The sequence below is a fragment of the Phyllobates terribilis genome, unplaced genomic scaffold, assembly GCF_046119375.1.
Source record: "Phyllobates terribilis strain yellow unplaced genomic scaffold, ASM4611937v1 Scaffold_4__5_contigs__length_816908805, whole genome shotgun sequence".
NCBI lineage: Eukaryota > Metazoa > Chordata > Amphibia > Anura > Dendrobatidae > Phyllobates > Phyllobates terribilis.
Window position 1 is genome coordinate 289471066 of NW_027362764.1, and position 16236 is coordinate 289487301.

The 16236-nt window shown below is 45.0% G+C and overlaps 1 protein-coding gene across 1 annotated transcript in view; it reads left to right on the top strand.

The window, feature by feature from the left end:
- STAC (SH3 and cysteine rich domain) overlaps positions 1-16236 on the top strand; it is a 474096-nt gene that overhangs the window by 419855 nt on the left and 38005 nt on the right. The window lies entirely within an intron of this gene.

A 16236-nucleotide genomic window follows, 5' to 3' on the forward strand; every position in this document is an offset into this window, starting at 1 on the left:
AATGCACCACCATCTCATACTGCAAAAAATATCTCGAGTTATTGGATATATGGGCTATTGGCAAAAAAAGAAGAGAAACCCATGGTGTAGCCACCATCCTCCCCTGAACTCAACCCTACTGAGAACCTTTGGAGTATCCTCAAGCAAAAGATCTATGAAGGTGGGAGGCAGTTCACATCCAAAGAGCAGCTCTAGAAGGATATATTGACATCCTGCAAAGAAATTCAAGTAAAAACTATCCAAAATCTCACAAGTTCAATAGATGCAAGAATTGTGAAGGTGATATAAAAGAAAGGGTTCTATGTTAATATACACTGCTCAAAAAAATAAAGGGAACACTCAAATAACACATCATAGATATGAATGAATGAAATATTCTCATTGAATACTTTGTTCTGTACAAAGTTGAATGTGCTGACAACAAAATCACACAAAAATCATCAATGAAAATCAAATTTATTAACCAATGGAGGCTTGGATTTGGAGTCACCCCGAAAATTAAAGTGGAAAAACACAATACAGGCTGATCCAACTTTGATGTAATGTCCTTAAAACAAGTCAAAATGAGGCTCAGTATTCTGTGTGGCCTCCACGTGCCTGTATGGCCTCCCTACAATGCCTGCTCATGCTCCTGATGAGGTTGCGGATGGTCTCCTGTGGGATCTCCTCCCAGAACTGAACTAAAGCATCCGCCAACTCCTGGACAGTCTGTGGTGCAACGTGACATTGGTGGATGGAGCGAGACATGATGTCCCAGATGTGCTCAATCGGATTCAGGTCTGGGGAACGGGCGGGCCAGTCCATAGTTTTAATGCCTTCGTCTTGCAGGAACTGCTAACACACTCCAGCAACATGAGGTCTGGCATTGTCCTGCATTAGGAGGAACCCAGGGCCAACCGCACCAGCATATGGTCTCACAAGGGGTCTGAGGATCTCATCTCGGTTCCTAATGGCAGTCAGGCTACCTCTGGCGAGCACATGGAGGGCTGTGCGGCCCTCCAAAGAAATGCCACCACAGACCATTTACTAACCCACTGCCAAACCGGTCATGCTGAAGGATGTTGCAGGCAGCAGATCGCTCTCCATGGCGTCTCCAGACTCTGTCACGTCTGTCACATGTGCTCAGTGTGAACCTGCTTTCATCTGTGAAGAGCACAGGGTGCCAGTGGCGACTTTGCCAATCCTGGTGCTGTGGCAAATGCCAAGCGTCCTGCACGGTGTTGGGCTGTGAGCATAACCCCCATCTGTGGACCTCAGGCCCTCATACCACCCTCATGGAGTTGGTTTCTAGCCGTTTGTGCATACACATGCACATTTGTGGCCTGCTGGAGGTCATTTTGCAGGGCTCTGGCAGTGCTCCTCCTGTTACTCCTTGCACAAAGGCTGAGGTAGCGGTCCTGCTGCTGGGTTGTTGCCCTCCTACTGCCCCCTCCACGTCTCCTGGTGTACTGGCCTGTCTCCTGGTAGCGCCTCCAGCCTCTGGACACTGCGCTGACAGACACAGCAAACCTTCTTGCCACAGCTCGCATTGATGTGCCATCCTGGATGAGCTGCACTACCTGAGAAACTTCTGTGGGTTGTAGAGTCCGTCTCATGATACCACGAATGAGAAAGCAAACCAACATTCAAAAGTGACCAAAACATCAGCCAGAAAGCATTGGCACTGAAATGTGGTCTGTGGTCCCAACCTGAAGAAACACTCCTTTATTGAGTGTGTCTTGATAATTGCCAATAATTTCCATCTATTATCTATTTCATTTGCACAACAGCATGTGAAATTGATCGTCAATCAGTGTTGCTTCCTAAGTGGACAGTTTGATTTCACAGAAGTTTGATTTACTTGGAGTTATACTTTGTTGTTTAAGGCTGCGTGCCCACTATGCATTTTTCAAGAGTTTTTGCCGCTGCAATTCCGCTGCAGAAACGCTTAAAAAACGCTTCGTAGAAGATCTGCCATGTTCCCCAATGATAATCCACTTATGTTGTGCACATGCTGCGGAAATTTCCGCTGCGGATTAACATTGCGGAAAAATACGCAGCATGTCCATTAATTTTGCAGACACGCAGCGTAATTGCCGCCATTGACTTGCATTGAAACGCATATTATCCGTGTCAGCACATTTGCACATACGGATAATATGCGATTCCATGTGCGGATGGTACCTGGGTCTGGAGAAGAGGAGACTCTCCTCCTGACTCGGGTACTATAGTACCTGTTAAAAAAAGAATTTAAAATAAAAAATAAAGATTATTCTTACCTTCCGATGTCCCCCGGTGTTTTCTCCGCTCCATCTGGTCTGTTGTATGGGTTGCGGTGGTGTGAAAGGACCTGCCATGACGTCATTTAGTCTTGTGACCTGTCACATGAATCAATGACGTCACCGCAGGTCCTTTCACACCACCACGACTCATACAACAGACCAGACGGAGCGGAGAAAATATCGGGGGACATCGAAAGGTAAGTATAATCTTTATTTTTTATTTTTTTACCATTCTTATTCTTTTTTTTAAACTATTACTTGGTCACACTATATAAATCCATGCCGGTTGCATGGATTTATATAGTGTGACCAAGTTGTCAAGCACTTTTCCAAGTGATGCTAAAATCGCTTGGAAAAGCGCTTGATAACCCGCATGCAGAAATGCATGCAAAAGCGCTTGACAAACGCTTCTACCTGGCAGGAAAAACGCATGTAATATGCTCATGCGTTTTTCCTGCCAGGGAGAAGCGGAAAAAATATGCAGCATTTCTGCATCGTGGGCACATAGCCTAAGTGTTCCCTTTATTTTTTTGAGCAGGGTATAACTATATATAACTTGGCCTATTAAGATGCCTTTGAATGAAAAAGCTTTTGATTTCAGTAAATGTGACCTCTTAATGCTGAAAATGCGACAAATTCATAATTTTCAGTTCTTTACAGCCTATAAAATGTTTGGAAATTCTGTTGTGCATAATAATTTGGAACAGTTAATTTTGAGTTTTTTTTAGTTTTGAAAAGTACTGTTATCATTAGGAGGCTTGTCCAATAAAATGTGATTTATCGTCAAACGGTTGATGATTTGAACATTGTACTGACTCATTTGCATCGACCATTTAGAAAAATCAGATAAAAATAGCATTTGCATAATAATTTGAAATGCAGTGTTTATAACAGCTTTCAAGCTTTGTGAGTAGGAGTGTATCATAATGACACATCTAGAATTAGCAATATTTACCCATTCTTCCTTGCAGTAGCGCTCCAAATCTGTCAGAGTGCAAAGGTATCTATTGTCTACAGCCCTCTATATGTCAACTCACAGATTTTCAATTCAGGTGTATGCTCTGGCTGGGCTATTCCAAAAATTTTAAATCAGAAGCCTTAAGGTTTTCTTGCAAAATTGACTGATATTTGGAACTGTTCAAAATTCTCCCCATGTTGACTAAAGCCCTAATTCCATCTGCCAGGAAAAACAGTCCCAAAGCATAATGCTACTTCCACCATACTTTACTGTGGGTATGGTGTTCCTTTGGTGATGCTCAGTTTTAGATTACATACCTTTTGAAATTATAGCCAAATAGTTTATCCTTAGTTTTATCTGACCACAATACATTTTCCCACATGCTTTTGGCAGACTTGATGTCATTTTTGGGAAAGCAAAGACAGTCTTGGATACTTTTCTTCTTAAAATAAATGGGCTTCCATCTTGCCACCCTACCCCAGAGTATAGACATATGAAGAATATAGGAGATTGTTGTCACATGTAGTTTTTCACATGCAGCCACTAGTACAGTGGTTTGTGAAAGTATTCACTCCCTCCCCCTTGGCAATTTTTGTGTTTTACTACCTCACTACCTGGAATTTCACTTTTTTTGAGGGTTTGCATCAGTTCATGTAAAGAACATGCCTACTACTGCGAGCATTTGGTTTTCTTTTTTTGTGAAACAAACCACAAATAGGACAAAATAAGTGAAAATTTGCAAAACTATTCACCCCCCCCCCCTTAAGTCACTATTTTGTAGATCCTCCTCTTGCAGCAATGACAACTGCAAGTTGCTGTGGATAAATCTCTATGTGCTTTCCACATCTTGCCACTGGGATTTTTGCCCATTCCCCAAGGCAAAACTTCTCCAGCTCCTTCAAGTTAGATGGTTTCCTCTGGTGAACAGCAATCTTCAAGTCAGACCACAAATTCTCAATTGTATTAAGATCTGGGCTTTGACTAGGCCACTCCAAAACATTTACATGTTTCCTCTTAAGCCACTCGAGTGTTGCTTTAGCAGTATGCCTTGGGTCATTGTCTTGTTGGAAGGTGAACCTCAGTCCCCGTCTCAAATCACTGACAGACTTAAACAGGTTTTGCTCAAGAATATCCGTGTATTTTGCACCATCCATGTTCCCCACGACTCAGACCATTTTCCCTGTCCTTGCTGCCTATAAACATCCCACAGCTTTATGCTGCTGCCACCATGTTTCACTGTGGGGATAGTGTTCTTGGGGTGAAACGGCTGTGTTGGTCTGACGCCAGACATAGCGTTTACCTTGGTGGCCAAAAAGTTCAATTTTGGTCTCATCTGACCACAGCACCTTCCTCCCATATGTCTTTTGGCAAACTCAAAATGAGCCTTGCAATATTTGTGTGTAAGTAATTTATTTTTAGCCCACTCTTCCATAAAGGCCCCCTTATGAAGTATATGGCTTATTGTGGTCGTATGGACAGATACTCAAGTCTCTGCTTCAGAACTCTGCAGCTTCTTCATGGTTACCTTTGGTCTATTTGGTGTTGAGGCATCACACACAAATCGGATTACAAAAATATTTAAACACAGGTTGTAATGTAGCAAAATAGGTAATAAGTCAAGGGGGTGAATATTTTCGCAAGACACAGAAATTGCCTGAAACTCTTTCAGCTCCTTTACTGTTTCTGTATGCCTCATGGCAGCCACCCGGACCAATTTTTTTGGGCTTTTCATGAGTTTTCGAGGGACGTCTAGTTCTTCTAGAAAATGTCACTGTCAACCGTCTTCACATTGTTTAATGGTATATTTAATGCTCTGGAAAAAAAATTGCTGTAAAACAAAGAACATGTCAGGAAATTCCTACAAGAACTGCTAAGCTTGACATGGTGTTAATCAGAATCACTTTAAATCATGGCAAGTGTGTACTGACTACTAATTAACATAAGTTTAAATGTGATTGGCTAATTCTGAACACAACCAAATTCCAAATTATAAGAGGGTGTTCACACTTATGCAACCACATTATTTAAGTTTTGCTATTTTATCATCTCCCATCTAGCACTATAGAACATGGTGGGCATTCAAAATGTGCGTCGATGACACGGCTGTGCAGTGGCTGCAGGAGGAGAGGCATGGTAGAGACTGAAGGAGATGCTTGGCAGTTTACGGCCAGCAATGGCAGCCCCAGCAGCAGCAGTCGTACAGTATAGTTGGCATCATGGACAGGGAGTAGATACCAGGCACAGTGTGGTCCATCAGTACTGGTGGCAACAGAATGGTTTAGATGACAGTCAATGGACAGGCAGGCAGATGCATGAAAGTCTGCACTGATTTATGCCTGATTTATTTTGACAAATGTTAGGTTTTCCATGCTTGTGGCAGATAACCTGTTCTGTTTTCATGTGACAAATCCATCTACTGCACTGAATAGCCTCTCTGACTTGTCACCGGAGGCCGGACGTGACAGTAGTCCCATAGCAAACTGAGAAAGTTCTTGGCACTGGTTCAATTTGTCAACCCAGAAACCCATGGGATCGGGGATCAGGCCATCTACCTGAAGACGAAAAACAGTCTAGGAATCAAGAAGTGTTATAGATATACACGAGCACCCTGTGAATAGTAGGGATGCGTATCTGGTGGCTGCAGACAGAAAACACGTCCTGTGTGAAAGCTTGTAAAATGGGATAGTTAAGTATCCTGTTGATCCACATTATCCTACGAAGTATTCACTTAATTTCTCACTATTTATGGACATATAATGTTTCTTACTTATGTAGGAACATACAAATGGGGATAAGTCATTAGTCCTATTACCATCCTTTGAATACATATATGTGCATCTATAACTCTGGACAAAATATTTGGAGGGGTTTTCTACCTGTGGCCAAGATTCTGTTACCACAGATAGGCATCAGCTACCGCTGTTTGCTGCACATACCTGCTACAGTGTTAACCCTCCCCTAATCTTCCTCCCTTCCAATCTAGTAGCGCAGGTGCATCTATGTTTGCTATTTTGTTTATGCAGATTACAAAGTAGTTTGCTGGTCATGAGGGTGGGAAGCTTTTGCTTGGTGAAAGCTTTGAAGAGCAGATAGTAGAGCTTATCCTGGAAGAAAGTCAATGTGGACTTCCTTTCAGAAACTGTAAAAAATTCCCCAATTTTGCTTTTACAGTGAGAGTCTAAAAGCGTGACTATCCAATAGTCATCACTTTGCTAAATTTAACAATATCCCTGTTGTCAGGAGAACACCGGAGGGATAACACAAATCCCACCGCTGCCACCATTTTGTCAAGGAAACACGGTCGGCCGCCTCCAATCGTCAGGACAATTGCGCTATTGACTGATGAGTGATAGATGAGACCATGGCTGTTTTCACTAACAGGCCAGTTATTGGGGAACTCACAGTGAGCATATAGTATATACAAATTCAATTCCAACGCATGGAATATATATATATACATATACACCTATGTATGGTCACTGCCAAACCCCACAATAACAAAAGGGACTAGTTGCCATCACCAATCATTTATACAGGCCAATTGGACACTCATTAGAGATAGAGTATTGTTTCAGGCGTGCGGTTTATAGAGCAAAAGGAACAAAGCAATTACATTTTATATATGTAATCCAAAAAGTAGGCACTGTTTATAAAAATATACAAAGATGTTACAAAATGGAACAAAATTATACAGTATATAATTACATAAAATAAAAAGGATAGCCAGAAGAAATGTACTAAACCTGATGCCATGGAGATGATGCAGTTTGTAGCAGAGGGAAGCACTCGTTTTTGGGGAAACAGACAGAACAACAATGCAATGCGTCTGACACTAATTATACTTTGGTATTTTCTTTTATTAACACAAGTCATGCCCACATACCTCCCCTCCAGTGACTTATAGCTGGGCTTGGCATGGGATAAGGCTCAGTCTTTAGAAAATTATGGGATTTCCCAAATCCATCGCTCCTGGAGGTCCCAAGTGGGAGATATTAATGTCCTATTTCCTATCACGATTTTATCTTTCTATAGCTAGAAACATGGCATGCATATTGTCATCCATTTGACCAATATTAATTTGGAGGTGTTGCCGCAACTGCCCAGTAGTGTAAGACAATGCATTATGTTCAACATTTTGTCGCAAAGTTGAAAATATGTATGTCATATCTGGCATATCTATGCCATTTATAAAAATCTTAATATTCATAACTAGGGTCTAACTTAAGCAGTCTTCTTGCCTTTCAGTTCACCCTGAGGCTAGAAGTTTTGGTTAACTCTACAGGCCATAAATCTGTCGTCTCCCCCATTCATCTGCAAGCTGGGGATGGAAATTGTGAATACAATTCATCAAATGTCTAACTTTAATTACCTGTTTGCAGGAGGAAGGGGAGTAGGGGGACCCAGCAGAAAATAAGGGTCATTTGAAGGTCATAGACTTGCTTCAATATTCGCTATTAACTATGAAATGGCTTATAAATGTTACAATTACACCTATGACACCTGTCCTTCTTCAAGCATTGCAGCATACAGCTTACATTGTCTTCCAGCTTGAGCGAGTTTCTCATTATTTCATTATCGTAACCCCACTGCACCAAGTCTGCATCCTCCTTCCCTTCCACCTGCTGCTTATCCTCTTCTTGCTCCATCTTCTTTTGTTCCTCCTCCAAATCCTGCATCATATGACATGGACCTTAAGGGACCTTAACAGACAAAGGGTGGTGCTAAACAGTTGCAAATTACTGCTCTTCCTCCATCCCTTCTTGCTTGCTCTTGAGTGTTTTTTTCCAGGATAAATATTAGCAGGACTACATAGCTGATTCCACTTGTCCCTACTGGCACATTTTGTGGCCTCTTCAAAGAGTTTCAGTATGCAACAAACATTCCTCATTAGCTGCCAATGTTGTATCTCAAAGTAACCCTTGCTCCAGTTTGACAGTTGCATGATGTAGTACATCGCTGCTTTAAACTGCTCGTGCAAATGCTGCGACATACTGTATTTTTCTGACTATAAGATGCACCGGACCATAATATGCACCTACTATAGGTTTTAGAGGAGGAAAATAGGAAAATAAAATTGAAGCAGAAAATGTGGTCATGATGCACTGTTATGGGGGAGGGGCTCTGCTGCTGACACTGTTATAGGGGTAGTGTCCCCCAATTCTGTACTAATATTCCCCATCCTGGTATATATGGCCTGCCTTACTGTTATACATCCCCATCCTGGTACACATGGCCCCCATCCCCATCCTGGTATACATGATACCCCATCTTGGTATGGATGGCACCCCCATCCCCATCCTGGTATGCATTACACCCCCATCCCCATCACACTGCACACATAAAAAGAATAAAGGATTCTACTCACCTTCCCTCTGCTCCAGCACTGTGTCCTGTTCTGGTGCCAGCTGCTGATCTCAGCATGTGAGCAGCGCATGACTTCACTGTCATGCGTCCTCACATGCTGAGGTCAGCTGCCAGAATATTCACTACTCCCCACGCCAGGACTATGGGCTTTGGGAGCAGTGAATATTCATTCTCCTTATTAGCACGCAGTGTTAGCTGCAGCAGGCGGCTGCTCCTGCCTCCTGTGACCTGCTCCTCTGCCGCTGCCGCTGCTGCTTCCCCCACAACCAGGGGCGTAGATAGGAATCATGGGGCCCCATATCAGAAGTTCTAATTGGGCCCCCCCCCCCCAAAAAAAAAATGTAAATAATTGTTGGGGTCACAGAATACCATATCTCATAACTTTCCAGCCTTAACAAAGTTATTTTCCTCCTGCTGAAGTCCCACATCCCTCTTTCATTGTCCCATAAAGTATGATGCCAACAAAAGTGCCTGCCAAACACAGTATTATACCCCCATGGTGAATTCCTCCACATGCACAGTATAATGACCCTACTGTACCCCACCTCATCTCCCAAGGCAAAGTATGGTGACCCTAACTGTGACCCCCACACAGCCCTCCATGCAGTATAATGGGCCTACATACAATATAATGGCCCGTACTAGCCCTCCAAACAGTATAATGGCCCCCACACAAACCTTCACACTCCGCAGAGTATAATGCACTCCCCATGGTCCTCCACGCAGTATAGAGTACTGTGATGTGGGGCATCCTGATCTGTGTATCTGCAGTGTGAAATCAGTGGCCCAAAGTCACTTAACCCTTTCAGTAATGCCCATTCTTGTGCCAGAGAGAGAGAAAGAGAGAGAAAGATAAAAAGAGAGGGAGAGAAAGAGAGAGAGAAAGAAATATATATATACACACAGGTCCACTATATATTTTTTTAGAGGGGGATATTCTGGGGATCGCCCCCTGTGAGTGCTGTCAGCAGGTGTGCGATCCCTCCCTCCCACCCCGCGCCCTGTGTGACCCCAGTATAGAAGCAGTGCAGTGTAGACAGGGGGGGCAGTAGAAGCTGCCGGGAGTCTGCAGGCAGCAGCGGATGATGCAGTCAGGCAGATGTTGCAGAGTGGAGGCGGCTACAGTGCTAGGACAAGCTCGGCTCTGCTGCCCCCGGTGTCATCCTCCTGGTTCTGGGACATGCCGCTTCCGGTTGCTCCTGGTGCTAGATGCTCAGAGCCTTGCTGGGTCCTGTAGTCTGCCGCACTGTCTCACCTGCTGCAGCTCCTTCTCTATTTCCCTGGCTTTCATCACGATGGGTCCCAGCACCGCATACACCAGCGCCCGGACCTGCGGTGACCTGCGTCAGATGCAGAGGAGGAATGATGGGAGAGGGAGTGTCACATGACGCTTCCTCCTCCCGTCATTGCTTTCAACTGTATCGGCATCTGCCCGCCGATACAGTTGAATGCGGAGCAGGGGGTGTGACGCTGACTGGCCAGAGAAGGGGAAGGGCAGATGCAGGAGGGACGGCGGGGGCCCGATGCAGGAGTGGTGGCGGGGCCCCCCCGGCTCACGGGCCCCATAGCAGTCGCGTGGCCTGCCGCCATTGGCGGTACGCCACTGCCCACATCCCTCATCATCCACAGCCGGACCATACATCCGGACTGTAAGACACACCCCCACCTTCCTCCAAAATTTGGGAGGAAAAAAGTGCATCTTATAGTCCGAAAAATATGGTATACAGTGCTGAATTGGGACATTGAAAACCAGATGATGCTCTGGCAGCTCTTTTCTTTTTTTTTGCATTGCCTTGCTGCATAAGACCTATTGAAATAGGCAGACATTCTTCGTACCATAGCCACCACCTTTCTGTGGCGCCCCTGAGGGTTCAGTCGCCACAGGGGTACTGCACCTCAGATGAGGTGTGGTATCTCCTCTTTCAGGTAAGGATGGAGCATCTCACACGACCCCACTTCAACACTCAACACTACACCACTCCTGTCCTGTAGGGGGCCAAAATGCACCAGGGTACTGCCCCTGCCCAGGATAGAGGAGATGGGGGGGAACCAAAGATAGGGGGAACCATGTAGTGGGTGAGGGTGAAGGACACACTTTGAGGAAGCACTTATTGATTCATATTTAATCTATGGCCATCTTTAGTTCAAGGTCTTTTGATTGTGGTCTTCTGTCAGGGTCCAGCAAGAGTCTGCAGCTGGCTGAAGATACATGGTCTTTGTACTCTTGCCTTGAGATGAGGAGCGGGTCAGAGTTAACCACTATCTCTACCCGGTCAAGGTCCTGTCCTAAGAAGGCCTTGGAGGGGAGCAGAGGAGATAGGCTCCACAGGCAAAAAGATCCCAGGGGGATACAGACGGAGCGGAGTCGCCTCCTGTATTCTTTACTCTGGCTTAGCCAGAGGGATTCCTGCTGCAAAAGGGGTGACCGGCCCCCGATATCTGAGTGTGTACTTCACGTCACTGTTGGAAAGGCCCGGCGGCTTAGTGGATCCCAGGGAGGGACACAAGCGGGAAGAGAAGGAGAAGGAGACGGAGAAGGAGAGGAACACACTGACGGGGTCTAGACAGGTGCTCCTGATTTACCTGGGAAGTGCTGAACCCCCTTCCCGGTGGCCACAGTACGCCGTGTGAAGCAGAGAAAAGCTTTGCGGCTGAAAGTTTATCTAAAGTGAGTAAAGACCCGGATGACTTCATTTCAACCCTCCGCTTGATTATTCCTGCGCGGCACTGTACCCACCATACCTCCACACGGTTTCACCAACCACTGCCCTGAGGCCTACTCCGCCTGTGGAGAGTAGCACTAACCCAGCTGCCCAAAAAACACCGGCCTCAGAGGACTGTTGCAGCGCTGGTGGCCCTCACCAGAAACCGCAGGTGGCGTAGTCGAGCAAACCACTCATCATAAAAGAAGCCCATTATTTTTATGTGACAGCCCTGGGCACGGAACGGGTCTAGGCCATGACTGCATCCCTGAGACCCCTACACTGACCCGGGTCCGAGTAACCCCATTTCCCAGGGAGGGCTAGGCGTCACATTTCTCAAGCTTATGTATTTGCAAAAAAAATCGTTCACTGTTAAATTGAAGACATGGGTCATGCATGGAGTGTGAGTTATTTTGCCTGTCCCAAAGGCAGCCAGAGTGTTCTGGGCATTGTCACTCATGACAATTCCAGGTTGCAGTTCTTGGGGAGCCAGATAGCCCAATGATACACAACAGCAACTCTTCTAATGTGTGGCTTTCTCTCCCAGGCTTTCAAGGTATAAAACTGCTTGGCCGTGATTTGCCTTGCTTGAGCGAAAAGAATGAAAACACTGTTTGGAATCAACAATGTACCCTCTGCTTATTGGGGAAGAGGTCATATCAAATGAACAAGTTCCAGAGAATGTGTAAGAGGAGACAGATAACTGCCGTTTGTCATGTAGCTTCTAGTCATGAAGTCCTCACCACCAGTCTCATATGAAGTGATATATCACCGTTGCTAATAATGTTAACTGTTAGCTGTGAAACTCATGTATTATTACTGGCCATAGTTGCTGCTAGAGGTATCTTCAGTGCACTTTCTAACTCAAAAATACGTCTATTGAGTGGCGTATGTTCTATTGCACATGAAAACAGAGAGCGGGCACCACTTTCTGTGAGAAATAATGGTATCTTCCAGTGAGGCTGAGCACATGCCATAATTTCCAAAAAAAAGTCAGCATAATCCACTAGCTGTTAAAGCAGTGACTGCACCACTTGCAACTTGACAAAATACAAGTTTATTTGGCAAGCCAATGGATGACTGTTATTGGATGGTTATTTCTTTGAGGCACAGTCGGTGATGAAAATTTTGATGGAGAATAAAGCAGAGGAGCTGTACTTGGAGTATAACACATAGTAGAGGAAGACAACAATGATAATGGTGGTGATGATGACACTGAACTGTGTTACCTAAAGTTGTGGCTTTACAGAAAGACAAATGCAGATAGAAATGAGTGGAGGACAACTTAAGGCTGCTTGCTGGGCAGCTTGAATTTGCCAAATATGTTGGTGATGTCGCTTCACGTGCTGATGGAGAGCTTGTGGTCTATAAGAGCTGGGATGTCTATGGCTCTTTTTCCTCTTACAAAGCCTACAAAGTGGCAAAGAATTATCTGGCGGCAACATGCAAAATAACTCACACAGACAAGAAGCTGGCACATATGACTTGCTACCACCGTTACCCGACTTTTCAAGCACTGAAGAGCCTCTTCTACCAACTGCATTACCTACTCCAGAGTTGACAACAGAAAAAGCTGATCTGACACCAGAGAAAGTTTTTGATGCACACCATATGCACTGTACTTCAGCAATGTCAGCAACCTCCTCCTCTGATCACTCAACTCCTCTTCACCCCTCTCTGGTTCTCAGTTTTTTTCCAGCACAGAATCATCATCATTATCTTCATCGTCATTGATAACCCAACTGACAGGTGTGTTTGTGTGTGAAGTGGCCAGCGCTCCCTGTCCCCTCATCTGATTCCCACCCAGAGGTTTGCCCTGGATCAGAGTGCTATTACCATGGACAGTGTCCATTCCACCTCAGCTCGTAGAGCATGTGACGCGCCCCCCTGGGCCGTGGGGTACCCGGTGCCGAGCCGGTAGATGCTTGGGGAATGTCACAGTGGCGGTGACCCGGTCCGTGACCCAGGGCGGTCAATAAAAGGGGTTATGTATGGGGGATTTATAGAGTTTTTATAGAGTTCGTGACGCCACCTGTGGAATGCGGCTAAAGGGAGCCGCAGCTGTGGAGCAGGTCCTCTGAAGCTGATGTTACTGCAGAAGGGATGGTGTGGCTCTCCACAGGAAGAGCTAGCTCCAGGGCAGTGTAGATGATGTTGCAAGTTGTGCTGGGCGTTGTAGTGCAGGGGTTGATGGCGCAGCAAGAAACACAGAGACAAGGAAGTGCAGTCCCAGGGTCTTTACTGGTGCTGATTAAACAAGCCGGGACTAGGGTACTGGCTAGAAGTGGAAGTCCACGGAGCCTGGAAGCAAGTAAAGAATCCTCCTTGCCAGGTAAATTTGGAGGCCTTCCCTTTCCACTAAACTCTTTGGCCCTGCTGCTGGTAGCGGTGCAGTGACCCTCGTCCCTGAGTGCGGCGTTTCTGTGCTCACCCGTATGGCAGGCAGCTCGGGCCTTGCTGGCACGTCGCTCCAACATGGCGGTGCTGGACCCTGCGGTGCTGCTGAGCCTCCGGGCGTCTGATGGGGCCAGGAGACCTGCAGTCTCCTGCCCTCCGGTTTCTGCGGCTGGGCCTTCAGTGCCCCACAGCCTTGGACTCCGGTGTCCGGTTCTTCTGTGCGGTACGTCTGGGGTGAGCTGCCGTGCAGCTCCAGTCCCCAGTTCCTCTCTCTTCGACGTCCTCGCTTCAACTCCTGACACTAAGACTAACTAACCCCGCCCCCAGATCCCAGTTGCCAAGGGGAGGAGCTCCCCTTGCTGGTCTGGAGCCAGGAAAGTGTTGCATGTTTAGTATCCCTGACTAGGGGATCCCTGCTTGCTTCCAGGCATGGCATTACCTCTTTTGAGGGAGGCAATGCCACTGTGGCAACCTGACCCCTGGGGTGCCACACATGCAGCACAGATTGGCATTATAATCATTTTTTCCATCTCCTCTGGCACCATGTCTTCCGAAAACAAAGGCTGACTGTTCATGTTTCTCAAAATATCAGCTGGAAGACGTTTTTCTGGTATGGTACGTTCCTAAGCCCCCAGGATTCTATGGGTTAATGGACTTTGGAGCAGAAGAGAAGCAGGTGTCATTGATAGATTGGAAATTCCCCTATGTACATTAATTGTTATGGCGGTGGAGGAGATTAATTGAGCAGAAGACTGACACCAGCTTATGTTGTCACAGTCACAAGTTACATTATCCTGCTGTGATTATGATGTTGGATGGGAAATATACTCCAATATACACTTCCTCCCCATTAATGTGTTTACCAGAGTTTACAAAGGAGGCCAAATGTGACTTGTATTTGGTACTACTACTGCTGGGACAGTTGCTACCAGCACTACCATTGGTGGTAGAGCTGCTGCTTGAACCACATACAGCCACATTCTTATCCATGATACTAACGTCCTGCCACATATGTTGCCCATGCCATATTTGAGTTCAGCATAAATTTTGAACAAAAGTATAACATTATAAAATTTAATTTTTGAATAAACTTTGTTAACAAACTTAACAATGCTTTTCTCCCATCCTTGGCAAAAAGATTAACCCTGAACAAAGAGGTCCCCACAACCAGCAGTACTGTTCTGGTGCCTATGTTGGTTAAATGCAAATAGTCAAAGAACTGCAAAATCTCATCCTCTTCTTATTGTTCTCATTTATTTTTGTTTGTTTATTTTTTTTTTAAATAATGTCATTCAATAAAAATGAATAGCAATTTAATGAAACCTAAAATGCTAGGTTGTGAAGTTGCTACATGTAGGCTTGCGACCAGTACTGAATATACGGTAACAAGGGCAGTGCGGTCATGGGGTGTACTGTATCTAGAGTAGACAATTAAAACAAGTATTACAAAAAAAAAAGGCTTTAACAAAATAGGATGGGACCGGAAAATATAGGTAGAATCACTTTCCTGAATCAAGAACCTGCATCTGACCACTGTATATATGTACGCCTCCAAAATTAGACTATTGGAGCAATGAAGAGAGCTCTAAAAAGTATTTCAAACGACACGCACACTTTAGTAGGTAAACACCTGTGTTTAACTTTTAGGATTATGGAGTTTTGTCTTAAAAATAAATAAAATAAAAAAGGTCACATGTCTTTCCAAAATAGGATGGGACCAGAAAGTGTAGGTAGAATCACCTCCCAATAGCAAGTACATGTATCTGGCAGCTATATTCTAGTGGTGTGTGTATGCATGGTACTGCAGTATATCACAAATGTATACATTCACAGTCACTCACTGAGTGGTGATGATGAGATGCTACAACAGCTCACTGTATATCACTTGAATGTTGGATTTCTATTCACAGACTGAGATTATCGCTCCCATTTTCAATCTGTAACAATAGCACTGAACTAGTAAACCACAATGGCATTATGCCTTTTTCTATCCCTATCCTGGGTACTCTGAGTGCTTCTATCCCTACACAATACAAGCACAAAATAGCATTCTTTGGCCGGCTCCTATGTTTTATACTGCCTTTGATTGCCCCCTTATTGGCTGTGCTTACATCAGGTTGTCAGATTGCTTGGAAAGCCTGCACTGCCACGCCATTATACTGCTCACTTAGTGTGTAGCATGTGTGGCGAGCTGGGCTTTTTTTTTCTGCAGATCCGAATCGCAGATTGTTTGAATTTGCGTGAAACCACTAATTCTAAGAAATTCAACTCAACTTCGATCCTCCATGGATCAATCTGCTAATTTCTAGTAGTGAACCTCCAGGTGACAACCACTATAGTATATAATCCTGTAGCTTGCGCTTTGTGCCCCCTCACCCAGGCATATGTCACTGCAGTCTTTAGACCTTTGTTCTCAGTCTGTGTGCAGATCTAATGACACAAATTAAACCTTTGACTTGTTTAATCAATAATGATTTTAATTCATTAGAAGTTCAGACCAATTAGTTGTGCCAGTATAGGTATAACTTCATTACAAAGACAAGTAGGGCAAAAG